This window comes from Erpetoichthys calabaricus, chromosome 15 (assembly GCF_900747795.2).
Source record: "Erpetoichthys calabaricus chromosome 15, fErpCal1.3, whole genome shotgun sequence".
NCBI lineage: Eukaryota > Metazoa > Chordata > Cladistia > Polypteriformes > Polypteridae > Erpetoichthys > Erpetoichthys calabaricus.
Window position 1 is genome coordinate 9,703,203 of NC_041408.2, and position 17,818 is coordinate 9,721,020.

General features: G+C 36.2%; 1 protein-coding gene across 2 annotated transcripts in view; it reads left to right on the plus strand.

The window, feature by feature from the left end:
- The window catches only part of hbs1l (HBS1-like translational GTPase), a 126,528-nt gene that overhangs the window by 55,753 nt on the left and 52,957 nt on the right, over window positions 1–17,818 (plus strand). The gene's annotated exons all lie outside the window — the stretch shown is intronic.

Genomic DNA, 17,818 nt, shown 5'->3' on the forward strand with positions numbered 1-17,818 from the left:
ACTCCAATGGCTGCCTTGTACAACTTTTAGCTAGCAGTCATTTAGATATGTAATTCCTACTCCGTGGTACATTCTCTGTTTTTGTTACATATGTCTGTAAATCTGCATTAGTAGAAACATTCAAATCTTTGGATTTAAAATCTCTTGTTCGCATTTTAATTTGCTTTACTTGTAGCTATAGTCTATAATTTGAATCTTTAACAGTTGTACTGGTCCCAATTTTTCTGGTCTGCCAGTTAATGCTGCCAGTCTTCTCCCATGCACTATCTGTTCGCTGTTAATTAAAGAAACTGTAAAGTTTGTTTCCTTTTCATTTATCACATTCAGCATTCTTACTTTGTTACTTTGAAATGTATTCATGTTTATCTTGAATAGCTGTATATGATGGAGTACTTGACAAACAGGTCTATATCACATAGTGATTTTATTGTAGAAACAAGGAAGTGAGGGGAAAAAGTTGATATATACATACGTTAATGTACAGCTTTGTACATCGCTGTCTATTTACATGCTTTGGAATTAAATGTGCACTGGCTAAAGAAGAGTGTGTTTTATACTATTGCAAAAGGTTGTTAGGTCTCCTGGTCTCTGGCTTGTGAACAATAACGTAGCAATGAATGTTTATAAATTGAGATATTATTAATAAAAAGCTAAAAATATTGCAAAATATCTCAATGTGTGTGCAGAAAAGGCAATTCGAAGTAGCAAAGTCCAACCACAATTCAAAAGCAGTAAAATAGCCAAAAAAAAAACAAAACAATAAATCAGAAGAATGAAAACCGTACTTGCAAACAACTCCTTACATACATTATGTTCCACTAGTGAGTTTCTTTTTCTGACTGAATATAAAGCCAGAAAGAGAACCCAGTAGCAGTAAATCACAGAAAACGGCAGCACATTTTATAGAAGCAAAATACAAATAAGAAAAAAATAAATCTAACACATAAATAGCATGAAAACGAATAATTCAAAATTAACAACCATCCATATAATAAAAAATAAATACAAGCCGGGAGAAAACCCTGGTTGTAACACAACCCTAAGGATACAGGAGATTAACCATAAGAGCTGAAGATTTTGTATTTGGAACTTAATAGCCTACCAATCCCTTTTATTTTTGTAAATTTTAAGGTGGTAAATTCAGCAGAGTTAATAAGGTTAAGTAAAAAGTATACAGTTTTCCCGTTGTCTCTACAGGTGATACCAAGACCTAGATAGATAGATAGATAGATACTTTATTAATCCCAGGGGGAAATTCACATACTCCAGCAGCAAAAAATATTAAATTAAAGAGTAATAAAAAATGCAGGTAAAAAACAGACAATAACTTGAATAATGTTCAACGTTTACCCCCTCTGGTGGAATTGAAGAGTCGCATAGTTTGGGGGAGGAATGATCTTCTCAGTCCGTCAGTGGAGCAGGACAGTGACAGCAGTCTGTCGCTGAAGCTGCTCCTCTGTCTGGAGATGACACTGTTTAATGGGTGTAGTGGATTCTCCATAATTGATAGGAGCCTGCTCAGCGCCCGTTGCTCTGCTACGGATGTCAAACCGTCCAGCTCTATGCCAACAATAGAGCCTGCCTTCCTCGCCAGTTTGTCCAGGCGTGAGGCATCCTTCTTCTTAATGCTGCCTCCCCAGCACACCACTGCGTAGAAGAGGGCACTCGCCACAACCATCTGATAGAACATCTGCAGCATCTTACTGCAGATGTTGAAGGATGCCAGTCTTCTAAGTACAGGCGGCTCTGTCCTTTCTTGCACAGAGAATCAGTATTGGCAGTCCAGTCCAATTAATCATCCAGCTGCACTCCCAGGTATTTATAGGTCTGCAAAAAATTATAATATACAGATGCCCAAATTCAGGGATAGTAGTGAACTCTATACATGTCTCTCTTTTCATTTAAATACATATCTGTGATAAATTACACACTAATTTATATTTTACATGTATTTGTGCTCGGTCTTTCTCTTGAATAAATGCATCAGTGTGGTGAAAGTAATGTCTGACAGAAGTATGCCCCCTTGAGCTGTTCACAGAATGAGGCAGTGTGGACACAGTGCAGTGTATCCACAGTGGTGAAAACTTGTGCTCAGAATGGTGCACAATGTGAAACTTGAGGGATTCTTTTCTGGAATTTTCCATTTAATAATAATTTCAGGCCACAGTAAACAGCAAATACCTGAAACCATGGAAACCAGATCCATGGATATTGGGTTTCTACTGTATAAATAAAAAATTCTATAAACAAATGGAGAAGTTGCACTTTGTTTACACTCTCTGGTAATAATTCATTCCATTATGTGCATCCTAATTGATTAGCTTATCCACTTGCACCTCTATAAAAGCAATTGGACTTTCTGGCTTATTGAAATAAAGTCTGCCACCAGAAGGGATAGGCTGGGTAATGAAGAGTAGCACTGACAAATCGGGTGCACAGATGAGTAAAGAAGAGGAGGTTTCCTGTACAGAACAAAAGAGAAGGGATGAAGCATGACAGAGAAAGTAATCAGTGAAGTTGAAAATATGTGGAAGCTGAAGTAAGATATGTTTAGCAAGCTTGTTATAAATGTCAAGTGCAGGTGCTGTGAGCATAAGTGTTGCTGTGCAAGAAGCAAAAAGTGAGGAAGAGGCATGTAGAGGAGGAAATAGTGCCCTTAGCTTCAAGACAGACCAGTTGTGAGGGTGTCCTTTGGTCAGTTTAAATGCTCTTGGAGCTCATTTAAGAGATCCTCCACTGCCAGAACAGACAAGGTTGACACTGTACATAACTCTAACACAATATTGTATTTCTTTTACATCTTGTATTTTGTGTTTTTTTTTTTTTTTTGGGTAAAATCCTTACTTTAGTTTTAAGCATCTCACTCTTTCATTAAAAAGTTCTTCCCTTGGTGGTCATTTGAGACTCATATCTTTCCTATACCCATGAAGGTATCACTCCAATACATTTACAGGGAGTGAACCTCAGAATGAAAATCCTTTAATTCATTGCATGGGCTGCGTAAATGTATGGTCTATAAATGTCATTGCTGTTTGTTTAAAATTAAACACAACTTAGTGTTAGAACTTTATTGTCTATGGCTTTTGGGTAAACCAGATTAGTAGCATTAACAAGCAAATTACCAAAAAAAAAATCTTAAACCTACAACTGACCAGAAACGAATGCCTGAGTGAATGCTGTAAACAAGTGAAAATTGTAAATGTATAATATTGGACTGCATCTCAATCCTAGCATCCCAGGTGAACATACGACTGGTTTTAATGCCAAAAGCAAATTCTTAAGTGAATAACGTAAACAATTGAAAATCATAAACCTCTAGTAATGCTATAGTAATACATTCCCCCACCCCCCAGGTGAACATGTGACTGGTGATGATAATAAACACAAAAAAGAAAAAAAAAAACAGAACACACGTGAGGCAGAGTTTAGTTCAGTTGGGTTGTTACCATTGTGTAATATGTACATAGTGCACATTACGAAAACCACAATTTGATTTACGGCAGTAATGTTTTACTCATGGGCAATTGTATGTAGCATGCTCAAGAGTAAGCAGCTCCAGTACCTAATATTAGCCCCTGGTTTAAAATAAAACGCACACAAAACTTTAGGGCACTATGATCACTGCCAAGTGTTGCAAACCCTAAATAGCATTACCCCCATATCTGCCTTGAGAATTTAACTTGATATATTAACACTTAAATTAAAACCATTGTCACATTACATCAGACAAGCCAACTGAAGTTGCTGATCACATCACCAGACCTTGTCATTTTACACAACTGAAAATCGCTTGGCATGTCAGATTTAGTGACTGTGCACCAAACTACCATCACAGTTGTGCTTGATCCTTTGTCTGATAGCCAACAACGTAACGTGAGAGTTAAGGACGACACTGTAGCCTCAGGCTTTTTTCTTTTTCTCCTCCCCCACCCCATTCTGTCCTGAGACGTGAGACCTCAGACATTGTGTTAGTATGTAATGTTTTTTGATTACCCCTTGGTGTCAACAGAATTATTGGGTTGTAGCTTACAGGTGCTTTCTTGGAGAGATTTTCAGGGGAGTATTTTTGAGTTCAGTGTCATTTTCTTCTTGTGAAATTCATTTTCATTTTATATGAATTTTGAGGTGTGGACTTGATCAGTCTTAAATTATAGAATTCTGCTTTAACTCCTTGAACAGAGGTAGACATTATTTTTCTGAACACTTAAAAGGTTATTCTGCTGTTGTCATTATTTAGATCAGCAGCAAAGATAACTGAGGAAACACACACAACCATGCCTAGTCTAATCAATAATACTGTAGGTGGAAATGACGTGATTTGAGTCAACTACACTTTGTACTTTTCTTCATACTGTCACCTTTCCATCACTTTGACAGTATATCTTTTTTCAAATCTCTCAGTAACAGTTTTAAGGTACTTAAAACTCATCTCATGCACACTGAGCAAGAGCAAGTCACTGACTAGTTGAAATAAGTTACCGGGTATGTCAGACTAGGCAACTGAACCTTGACAGGAGTGTGCTGCTGACTGTCTACAACTCTTGATGATTAAAAAAATAAAAAAGTCATGTTACATGGTCTAAAGGTAGTAGTACTACTACACTCTAACCATGGCACAGCACAAGAATTTCTGTGTACTCTGAATTTAAGTGAGGAAACACGAGACATTCAATTAGGAAAAAATCTAAATAGGAAAAAAAACAGCTTTTCTTTGTTTGAAAAGATGTTAACTTCAGTTTTACTTTCTTTTGGAAAAAACTTATTTTCTTGGAGGGAAAAAAAAAACCTTAAGCAAACATCACAACAGAAATTAAAGTCAATATGCCGATATGAATTACTGTTCAAATAAGAATTGAGATATGACCAGTTGATGATGGAGGAAAAGAAAAGCTCCGATTAACCAGTCTTCCTTAGGGGTCTATATTACAACAGATAAGGTCAAAACGAGTGCCTTCGCTGTCAACTTTTCTCAGTTTTATGGAACACAACTGAATATACATGGCATGCCATAAATATACTGTGCATGTTTCAACAAGATGGGCGGTAGTTTTGAGAGCTTGAGCAGGAGTCCTCCAGGTAAATATATTTGGATAGATACTTTATTAATCCCAAGGGGAAATTCACATACTCCAGCAGCAGCATACTAATAAAAAACAATATTAAATTAAAGAGTGATAACAATGCAGGTATACAGACAGACAATAACTTTGAATAATGTTAACGTTTACCCCCCCCCCCTCCCCGGGTGTATGTATGTATGGGTTTGTATGTAAGATGTAGGATGGACATAAATGTAGAAATCCCCGTCCTACTTTGTGTATTCCCCAGTTTTGTAAGAGAATTCCCCATTACTGTGCTTTTGCTATGTTTTTCATCCTTTTATTTTTACACCCTATAATATATAATAAATATTCAGTCTGCCTTTTTAATATTTTTTTATTTAGCTTAAGACAGTGAATGTCATGTCTTGTTGACATGTAATGTTTGCTGTACTCTTTTCCTTGTTTTTATGTTGAATTCCTGCTCTCACTTTTAACATATTTAGTGGAAGTTCATTTTTTGTTTGACTCTGCACTTTATTTTTTCCATTTGTTATTATTGTGTGATTATTCCGAAGAAACTCAGTATTGTGTGAAACTGATTTCTAAAATACTGTATGTCTGCTGTGCAACCTCAAGCTGTAAATAATGCACTAACTCTGTGCATAAGCATATTTGCATCCGGTTAAGATATTGTTTTAGGCTTTCTGAAGTTAATCTTACAAATTATATTTGATCATTTTCTCCAGAAATGCCGCAAGATATTGTGTAAAACAAGTTTAATTTTTTAGTCTTTACAGAAAAAATAAATCCTTACTGTTTATCTGTTTACAAGACATTTCTTGTATTTTTATGTAGCTTAAAATGGCATTCTCACCAGTTTTAAATACTCATATTAAATTTTTAATACTAAAACGAGTAATGCATAATTTACCACTTGTAAACATTATTTCACAAAACTGTACTGGGATACTTTTTAAACAATGTAATTTCAGCAACATTTATAGAAATAATATTGCTCAGTACCTGAAATAACTGATAAAGTTGAATTTTTAGGGACTATATACTTTGAAACAGTTTGCTTGGTAGATCGTCAGTTTAAAGTCTGAGAATCTGTAACTGCTGTGTTGTGTGGTTTTTTTTTTTTTTTTTTTTTTTTTTTACATTGCTTTATTTAATTAAAAAAGATCATTAAAATGAGGAAAGAAGATGACATTCAAAAATAGGACTGTTTACAAAAGTGCATAAAATTTCAAGAGTTTTTCTGGCACCTTGCTGTTTCTTCACTGTTGCTAATCCACTGTTCTGAGCAGTAGATCAAGAGGTATTTGTTTCCACTGAACAAATCAATCTTACTGTTTTGAAATAAACTTGCGTCAGTGAGTGGCGTTTGCCTAGTCAGTTTTCACAATGATAATGTTATTTGTTACGCCTATGACTAAAAGGACAAAAGCAAAGAGAAAAAAAGTTTGCCTTTGAATCTTAATAAAAACGTTAGTTGTCAGGAAATTGCTAACTTGTTCAAAATTCAGGTCTCCTTTTCATAGCATTTTTTTTATTCATATGAGGCTTTCTTAGTCTTCTGTCTTCAGGTGTCTTGGTTTTGGAGGAGCTTATTTCTTAATGTTTCTATGACTAAGTGGAGCTCCCAGATGCAGACTAGTGCTGCTACCTGGTGGGCTACAACCAATTCTACACTGAATTAAAACATGAAAGCATCCTTTATCACTTTTAGATACTAACATATTCATTTGAATTATTCTCAAATTTTCAAATATTTCAGAAAATAAGGTGTTTTTTTTTTTTTTTTTTTTGTCCAGTAGTAGTTAAATTAAAAAATGAATGTTTAGAAGTAAATGTGCCAGATGCTGACTTTTAATCTGACAGAGTTACTGGAAGAAAACACATTGCCAGTTCACATCATTTCTGCCAATTTATTATCGTTTACTATGGAATTAGAGTTAATAATCTAGTGAGATGTATGACCCAAAGTAAAATAATAATTTATAAATGGTGATGATCAAACAAGAAAAAGCAGAATGTATTTATGTGGGTTATATCTGACATTGAGCATTTGTTTGGTCCAGATTTTTCTACTTGTTAGAATTTTGTTTTAGTGTTCTATATTTTTTCAAGACTGCCTGAATTGTTACAAGCAAAAAAGTACTTTTTCTAAAGGCAACAGTAGTGCTTATTTCTGGCAAGTGTTTCAGGTATTTTTGATCATTATTATTACCATTAAAGGTCAAATTTAAATATGGTTTTGGAAGAAAATTCAAGATGTCACATAGTCAGTCATAAAGCAAAGGTATCCAGCTTTGCTTGTAATGGTGTGATCAGCAATTGCAGCTTTGTATAGAAGATTACTTTGCAGGAAAAAAAAAATTATGAATATTTAGCAATTGCAGTTTAAATTATTGAATTGTCCTTGTTAACCATTTAATATTGACTTCTGCTAGTCTTATCTATTTAGAATTTTGGTGGGGGGAATGGTGGAAAAGTTGCTTGAATCCTGACCATATATTTTTTTGATTTTTTTTTCCTTTATATTATAATTCTGCCTGTATGGGGAGTCCAGTTTTCAAGACGATCATTTCTTTTGTATGTGGCAGGCATTGTAATAAGTGTCAGTACTTCTTCCCAGAAGGGATAAACAATAACTGAAAAGTGATTAAAGAAATGGGTCGTTGTAGATGCATGGAGATGCGTTTTTATTTCACTTAGCAAGCTCTGTTGAGGAAAAAATAAAATCTTTTTAGAGAATTGAAACTGAATATACTGTATCTATTGGAACTGTAAAGGAGGATGGCCATTTCTTGTGTCTGCAATGCATAAATTGGGACAGCACATTGCAGTCTTGCTTCTACATTGTCACCTTTGTTGATGAAAGATAAAACTTCTGACTTGACCAAAGATAAAGAGCAGTTGCAGTGAGGTGTTATAAAAGCATATTGTATTTGGTTATAAAGAGCCCCAGTCGCCTTTTTGGCATACTTCTACTGAGTAATCCGTTATCTCATAGTCCTCGTTGTTGGTGTTGGTGTGTCAGAGACAGGATGTGCACCATTGTTCTTAATGGCACTCGGGTTTCTCCTTTATTCTCTTCTCCACATCTACCTCTAGCAGGTCCAGAGTGCATTCCATAACTAAATCTGCCTTTTATATTAGCTTCTTGATTCGGTGGGCCTGATACCACACTGGTAATCACAAAATTATTAAACATATAAAGGATGTCATTACCCATATTGAGAGTGCAGTGTCCTAAAAAAAAAAGTCTCTTCTACCCTTACTTATATAATAGTTCTTCTGAATTTCTTCTGTGGTACGAGACCAGTTCAGTCTGTCAATGATGTGGACCTTACAGCTGCACACCACATCCACTCCCTGAATAGTGACGTCATGTAGAGGCTCTTTGGTGCAGTTAAAGTCAATAACCAGGTCCTTAATTCTCCATCTGACTTCTATAATCTGTCTCAGCCCAATTCCAATACAGAAGGCCAGAATCATCTGAGGACTTTGTACTTGTATTATTACTGAGAAAATAGCACATAATCATTAGATTCTTAATGAAAATCGTTTTACTTCTAAATAGGTGTTGTCTTTTCTGTACACCGATAGTAATTTATTTTTCACAGGTTAAGCAAGACAAATGTTACTGTTAGGGTCATAGAATTTGCAGGAAATTGGTTTTGTCCTTAATGATTGCAGGGTCCTTTTGACATAAATGCACACAAATAAAATTTTGAAAAATGTAATATGCAATGCCCTTGTTATTTTTAACATTTCTTAGGATTAGACTTATTGCAAACTAGGATGCCTTTCTGGCAAAAAGTCTGATTCCATAGTATGGCTGGTTTTAATTCATTAAGAATGAGTTATAGTAGGAAAAAAATATGCATTTGGTGTCCAGTGTGGTGCTAGTCACACAATTAATATGCATTTTGAGTAATATAGTAATGTGCTATGACAGACCGTGTTTCCTGCTTATGAGACTGAAAGTAATTTGCTATCTTTCATGTGCCAAGCTGGCCTGTGAACAGGGCGCTGTCAATAATATTTTTGATATGTCAGCTTTTCAAAACCTAATTTGTGACGGTTGTGGTTATACTTGTAAGTAAATTAGAAAGCAAACTGCTAGCCCAGGTGGCTTTGAGGTCCCAACCACTTTCCTTTTGCTTTTAATATGTCAGATCCTGTTCGGTAAATAGGTAACCATTTTCAAAGGTGTGGTCTGTGAACAAATCTATTCTGATAACTTTGCTGATGAGGTTTGTGTGGCAATGTTGACTATAGGGCTGATGTTCTGATTGAGAAGCTTCCAGCATGTTAAAATTGGCAATGTAAACTATCGATCTGTTGATACTCAAACTATAAAAAGATCAAAAGTGAAAGACAGACACAAAATAACAGAACCAAATTCTAAACCTATCGAAATCCCCAAAATAATTAACTACCTTACATCTTCAGATCTCCAAGTTCAATTCCTAGTCTGGGCATTCATTTTTTTCAAATTCATATACACTCTTCACTGTGTGTAAATTTTTCTCTGGCTTCCTCCCACTCCCCAAGGACTTGAATCCAAGGTTGATTTGGTGTAATTGTGCTGGACTTGTGTCTGCTCGAGGGTGCCTGATGTTTCCATGATAGCCTCCACCTGGAATAGGTGGATGTGGAAAGATGAATGATCACCTAGGTAAAATTTGTCTCGTCTTTTTTTTCCCCCTGGATGAGTAATGCATCAAGTGTCTGCTGCATGTTGACTAACACATGCAAGCGAGAATTTTTAGAGGAAGTGCTTTAAGACAAAATACAGGAAGAACTTCTACAGACTAAGGGTTGAAGGAACCTGGAGCAAAGTATTTCAGCTCTTCATCACTTTAAATGTAGTGTAAACCTTGACAACTTAACTATTAGCAAATTAAAAGAACTTGATGGATTAAATAGACTCTGCTTGTCAAGACTTCTAAAGGTGGCCATATTAGCTAAATCAAATCATTTGGCACCTTGTCTCATCATTTTATTCTTACATCTAAATATCTGTTGTAAAACCTTGCCTTTTTATTATCTTGTTGGTTAAAGGTCATTTGTTGACAGTTCCTTGAAAGTGGGCAGTGAAGGGTAAGCAGACTAGAAATGGACATGCTGTTTAATTAGGGTAATGTGCAAGTAAAAGCAATGACTGCAATAAATGTCTTTTTAAAGTTAATTGACAAGTCATACAATTGTAGTTTGTGAGATTACAAGCACAGTGTAAGAGTAGGCCATAATGTTTTTAATAAATGGCAACAGTTGGTATTTGTTTTAACATATTGTTGAATGAAGACCAGCAGCCTACTTGGAACCTCTGGAAAAAATTAACTATAATGTTTTTTGATATACGTTAATACAGGCAATTGTTAACTTTTGCATTTCCAACAGTTTCTTTCTTTATAAAAAGAAAAGAAAAAAAGACTAGACCAAATCCAGGCATGAAAACATTTGGCATTGCCCTGTGTAATTTTACTATCTGAATCATACATACTCAACTTTTCATTTAAGGTTGGAAATGGTAAATCCCTGTTTGACATCTTGCATTGATGGCAATTCATGATATCAATTTAATCATTCTTTCTTTATCAGAATCCTCTGTACTAGTCTGTATTTAGTTCATGTTTTGAGTAATAACAGAAGAACTTTGAAACATCCCCATGGAATTTCCCTTTAGAAGATGCTACACAGTTCTCCAAGGAATTTCCCCAGCTGTCTGTATTTTGATTAAATTCCAAGGGACGTAATTTATTTCAATCCAAAAATACTGTAAGATGTTTATAGTCAAATGGTCTATGGAGCGATTTTTGGGATTGCCAAGTTTATCATAATGACCTCTTCTTTCTGTAGATGTAAATCATTGTTGGACATAAAGTGCCCTTTTGAAAGGAAAGCATCTAATCTTTCTGGATAACTTTACAACTGATCATTCTTCTCTCTGAAACTGTGTATTTATCAATATGATGAAATCTTTAATGTTTTTCAACTTACTCCCACTCTCTTGTACCTTTTCATCAATTCTAGGTCATCACTCCATAATGTTATGTTTTAATCTACACTACTTAAAGAACACTTTTGTCTCCATAACATTCCAACATGTTCCAAGAAACTATTCTTGCCTAAGAGTGACTGGCCACCGCCTCTCTGTTTCTCATTATTATTATTATTATTGGTGGTGTTTTTCTCTCAGTTTGCATATCCAAATTTGAGTATCATTTAGGCCAAATAACACATTGGACCAGGGTTCCATTCTAACATTGATTGACTTTTAGGTCTGAAAATGGTGTGCTGAATAATGCTGTACTGCATAAATTTTAACAATCGACCTTTTACCTTGATTTGAATAACTGCAAGTAATATTTAAAAATATTTTGTTTTACACAACAAAACAAAAAACTTTCTTTACTGAAGTTTGAATTTGTTTAACTTTTAGGTGCACTCTGTTTCTGTATAAATAATAAATTCTGATTTGTGAATTATCTAAGGCTTCTGTTCATTTGAGATTAAGATTGTTGGAGGGGATAGAGAGCTTGCCATCTTGAATGGTGTAGTCTAATTGTTTAGTCTCTCTGTTCATGTCTTTTAGATGCTCTATATGGTGAAAGGTTTGTGTACACTTGACCATCACATGTATGTGGGCTTGTTGGACATCCCATTCCAAAGCTATTGGCATTAATGTATAGTCTGCCCACCCCCTTTTTTGGCTGTAACAGCATCCACTCTTTGCTTTCCACGTGATCTGTGTGAATTTGTGCCCAGTCAACCAAAAAAGCATCTGTGAAGTCCGGTAGTGATGTTGGACAAGAGTCTTGGTTTGAAATTGCATTCCATTTCATTCCAAAGATCTGGAAGAGGTTTAAGGTCAGAGCTGTGTGCAGGATACTAGAGTTCCGCCATGATTTTATGGCTCTGGCTTTGTGCACAGGAGCACAGTGTAGTCTTGCCATTAATTTGGCAATTGTCTAAATGTCTTTGTTTGGTGTACCATGAATAGTAAGTACCCTTCTCTGGAATCAAGGGCCCTAGCCCAAACCCCGCCATTATCATACTCCATCAAACTTTACAGTAGGCACTATGCAGCCTGGAAGATAGCATTCTCCTGGCATTTGCCAAACCCAAATTCATCTGTCACTAGCTAAGTTTCCATCCAGTTTTTTGCGATGTTTTGCTATCGACAAACAGAATATACGTAAAAAAAAATGTGCGAAATTTGCTGTCTCCAGCCTGTTTACATCCAACTGGCTTTTTGTCGATAAAATGATGTGCGTGATGACGTCATCCCCCCCAAAACGAACTGTCGCATAAGTTTTGTTGTATCGCGAAAAAAATCTGCCCTTGAGCCGTTTCCATACATAATTTTGTGTATGTCGCAAATTATCTACCTTTTGTTTTCCACGTTACACCCCCTCCACTAAACAAAGAAACAAAGAAATGGAGAGATTATTCAGACAGTTTTTTGAAATTTGCCAGCTTACTGTTATTTCAGTTTCACAAATAATTGGAATTGTACATAATATCCGAAGACGACAGCAGAATGAAGCAGTTGCTTGTCTGATAGCCCTAGAGCTCGAAGAAAGTACCCCAGTGTGACGAAACCCACGGGTATGGTAGAGACGACAGAATAAGACCTTCTGGGAGGAGGTGGTGGAGAGACACTTCACAGAAAATCTCTGGCTGCAACATTTTAGAATGACACGGCCGACGTTTGAGATGTTGTGTGGATTCATCAGTCCTGATGTTGCGCCCATCACAGGTTGCCACCGACCACCGGTTCCAACCCAAAAGCGGATTGCCATTGCCCTTTACAAGCTGGCAACCTACGCCGAGTATAGAGTAGTTGGAGAAACTTTCGGGGTTAGTAAAACTACCGTCCATCGATGTGTATATGCTGTGTGCACCGCTATTAAAGAAAAATTAATGCGGCGTTATATCAGACTTCCAACTGTAGCGGAGGCCAATGAAATTGCATACCGCAATTCCTTGGTGCATCTTGTGCCACAGATTTACGGTGCGCTGGATGGCACGCATGTGCCTATTCTTCCCCCGACGGAAGGCTACCGCGATTACATTAAATCACAAAGGGTGGCCATCTATTGTTCTCCAGGCCCTTGTTGATGACAGGTGCATGATACGAGACATTTGCGTTGGCACTCCTGGAAGTGCCTATGATGCAGCTGTGTTTGCAGCATCAGATCTGTACGGGTGAGCCTGCCTTTCAACATCCCTTCACAGTGCGATAACAACTGAATTAGTACTGTAACCTGCTTCCCTTAAGGTTTTTAATTAAAACTGAAATTTGAATTAATACAAAATAACGACGTTTAATCAAAATAAAACTAAAGTTAATATTAATGAGAGAATTTCTCTGCCAGGTAACGCTGTTTCAGCACCTTCCATTTGCTGCAAAGAATATACCACAGCTTCATGTAGCCATTTTTCTTTCCAGATCCTTAAATGTTGTAGCATTCCTTTGTCGTTTTCCATCAAAAAATAGTAGTGCTGTCGTTTTCCTCAATTAAATTGAGGAAATAACGAGTTTCTTCATCAGACCATGCGAACCGCTCCGCCATTCTCGTTTTGATTGCACGTGATGAAAATGTGACACATTTATTTGCGTTAAAGCCCATTTTTCCGACAAAAAGTGTTTCCAATGTAGTTTTTGCGACATGTGAAGTATCGATATGGAATTTATGCGCTAAAGTTAAACGGAAAAATATTATGTCGACATGTACATTTTATCGATAATTAGCATTTCCATCAGCTATATCGGTAAAAAAATTTGAAGCGCTAAATATTTTTTTGCAAAAACTTCTTGGATGGAAACCTGGTTATACATGATTTATGCCTCCAGAGAACACTTTTCCACTGTTCATTGATAATATGCCTTATACTCCAGCTGACTCTTGCAATTGCACATAGTGATCTTAGGCTTCTGTGCAACTGCTTGGCCTTGGAAACCCATTTTTCGAAGCTCCAGATACATACATACATACATACATACATACATGTACTGATTTTGCTCTCAGAGGCAGTTTATAACTCCATTGTGAATGTTAGAACAGTGGACAGGCCATTTGTGTGCACTCAGCAGCACCACTTTGTGAGTTTGCTTTGTTTACCACTTCATGGCTGAGCTATTGTTTCTACTAGACGCTTCCACCTCACAGTAATAGCACTTACACTATACCAAAGCTGCTCTAGCAGAGCAGAAATATCACATACGGACAGTGACAAGGTTAAATTCAATGAGTTCTTCAGTACAACCCATTCTACAGCTTCTGTTTCCCAATGGAGATTGTAACAGCTGCATAAAATCTTATCACATACCCATGCAAAATGTGCGGCTGGAACACATGCACTAAATAATTTGGAGGGGTGTCCACATACTTTTGGCCATATGGTGTACTCCTTGAAAGATCATGCCTACCTAGATTTTATCAAGTTGTGTAAGGATTAAATTAACAAACACCTTATTAGCAAGCTTGTTTAAGTAAAACACTCAAGTAAGCTGAAAGAAATGCTTGGCAGTTGTTCAGAAAGGTGACAAAACACTGGCAACTCTCGCTTTCAGTCTCCATCTGACAAAGTCATGGTTCCACCTTTGAGATAGATAGATAGATAGATAGATACTTTATTAATCCCAATGGGAAATTCACATTTGCTGCTCTGCCATGTCTTGTGACCCTTCATAAATGAGGGAGTGGAATATTTTTCAGTAGGCAAATTTATTTGAACATGTTAGCTTGATCAGGGTACACATAATACCAAATTCTCTTGTTGCAAAAACTCTTCTATTTTTCATGATCATTGCTTCTTTATTATAGCTAGCTCTTGTATATTTTTAACATTTAGGTATACTTTAGGTTAGGACCTACATCACATCACCTTGGTAGTCTCAAGGCCTCATTTAATTTGGGACATTAAATATAAAAATAAAATTATGAATAATTTAAACAGAACATTTGGTAGTTTTATTCCATTGTTGTACATGAGAAAGAAAACCAGTTCCCACTGCTTTGTCTTGAAAACCTCTCTGAGATGTTTTTGCAATATGTTTTGGGTCATTTTCTATCTGTACTGTGCAGCACTGTTCTATTTGTTTTGCAGTATTTGGCTGATTCTGAGCTGGAAGTATAGCTCTTTATACATAAGAATTCATCCTGCTGCCAGTGACCTGGTTTCATTGGCGGCCTTACGTGCCCATATCATAACACTGCCTCCACCCAGTTTCACAGATTATATGGTATGATTTGGATTAGTAGACGTTTCTTCCCTCTGCTATATTCTTCCCATCATTCTGGTGCAAGTTTCTTAGTTTTATCTTCCCAAAGAATATACATATAAGTGGGTAAGCCTTTTTAGATGATTTCTGGCGGTCTTATGGCCTTCCTATTATTGAGGTTTACTAATGGTTTGCACTTTGTGATAGATCTTCTGTGTTTATTTTCATGGGGTCTTTGCTTGATCATAGATTTTGACAATGATACACCTACTTCCTGGAGAGCATTGTGACTTGGCTAGATGTTGTGAAGGGGTTTTGTTCATTAAGGAAAGAATTCAAAGATCATCTGTCAGTTACATTCCATGGTCGATCAGGCCTTCTGAAGTTATTGAGGTCACTTTTTTTTATGAATGCACCAAATTGTTGATTTGGCCACTCCTAATTATTCTAATATCTCTCTGGGTTTGTTTTTATTTTCTCAAACAAATGATGGCCTGCCTTACTTGCATAGACAGCTGTTTGGACCTCCATATGGAGAGTTCACAGCAACAGGTTCCAAATGCAAATTCCACTCTTGGAATCCACTCCAGATATTTTATCTGCTTAATTATTGATGAAATAATGAAGGAACTGCCAACTCCTGGCCTTGGAACAACTTGACAGCCAATTGTGTAATTATGTTTGGTTACTTTATAAGTAGGGGAGCAACCTAAATAATGCAATTCCCAAGCTCTTCACACAATTTGGATGTAAATATCCTCAAATTAGAGCTGACAGTCTGCAGTTGTAGCCTGTTATTTATATAGCTTCAAATAGATTATTTTGGTATAAAGCTCAGTAAAAACTTTATCAATGTCCAAATACTTTTGGACCAAACTATATTAGAAGTTCAGCAAATCTTGTATGCAGATGATATTGGAGTGTAGTGTGATTTTTTTTCAAGTCAAAATCAGATGCATGGACAGAAGATAAGTGATGCAATGAATAGTAGCTGGGGGAAGCACCAACATTTGGGTTCACAAATGCAAAATTAGGCTGCTGGGGTTGCCCACAAATATGTAAAGCAGTTATAATGTTTATGTGACACATCAAACTGGTCTGTGGATAAATGGTAAATCTCCCCACCCCTCCATGTTAAGACGAATAGGCTTTTGGTGCTCTAAATGAATAATCAGATTACATAAAAGTAAAAGTGCTGAAGCAGGAACTAAAAAAGAGAATGTTTGCATTGATGATTATGTACTGGAACAGAGTGATTTATTTTGAATTTTAAAACATTTTGATCAGATAATTGTTCCTTACTTGGTATATGACATTTTTATCTTATTTATAGTTTTCAGCTTAATGTACTGATGTTTGATGAACAGCCAGGACCTGCTTGTCACACTTTCTATAATAATGGGTACATAAGTACCTCCGTAGTGTTTTGGTGGGGGTCCTCTTGAATGCGGCATATCCTTTTGTTTGTACAGCTAGACATTCTTATTAATAATAATATAAAATGTACTCTCTCACATTCAAGGTATAGTGTCCCTAAAGATAAAGTCCATATATAAATAAACAAACTTGTCTGAAATATCAACAAAATATACTGTGATATTATAGTACTTTAACTTATAAAATACGTGGGGGTGTGTGTATATAAATGGAAGAATACTTGTCAATTTAATTTACTACAATTGTTACTAAAATGAATGAGTGGACTTTCTTTATATAACACTTTTTTCCACAATATTTCACTCGGCATAATCATAAAGTGCAAAAAGAATACATTTAAACACAAAAGCCGATGTCATGTTATGAAACATCTAGTCATGTGGTATGTCAGATTTGCCAACCGCAGTAGCTGATTGTATCACCAGACCAAGTCAAATTAAACAACTGAAAATCACTGGCTATGTCACATTTCTGACCTTCTATTACAGTGGTGCTCACCCCTTTTTGTGACGGCGACCAATAGTGGTCTGCCTGACAAAGCTGGCACTGTACAAAGGGATAACTGGCCTAGCAAGTACATCCATAATCTCTCCGTCTTTTTTCTTTTATCTATTCTATTGTTGTACGTAAAACATGAAACATCAGACAAACAAGCTTCTGTTCTGTATGTGAGGTTCAAAACACCGGCATTCCTTATACCTCATCTCTCTGATATGTTCATTATACTTCCAAGTTAATGTTCACTGGTTGTCAGTTTTGACGCATACATTGATTGCCCCTTTGACTAATGACAAAATCAAACCTGTGTGATTTTTTTTTTTTTTTTTTTTTTTTTAATCACCAGAGAGAGTCAGACTAGTTGGAATGAGTTGCTGGGTATGTTGAATCGGCTGGCTGGCTGGCTTCATGGGAGAATACCCCTGACTGTCTCCAGCTTTCTAAGGCACCATTGAAATTTGCTGGAAAAGTTGCATGACGTTTCATTAGCCTTAAGCTAATTTTAAAATGTGTAATATAAAATTAATGAGGGGGAAAAAAGCGTGTAGTGCCTTCTGTGCATTGCTTCTGATTTTGTATGAAATCTTTGGGTCCC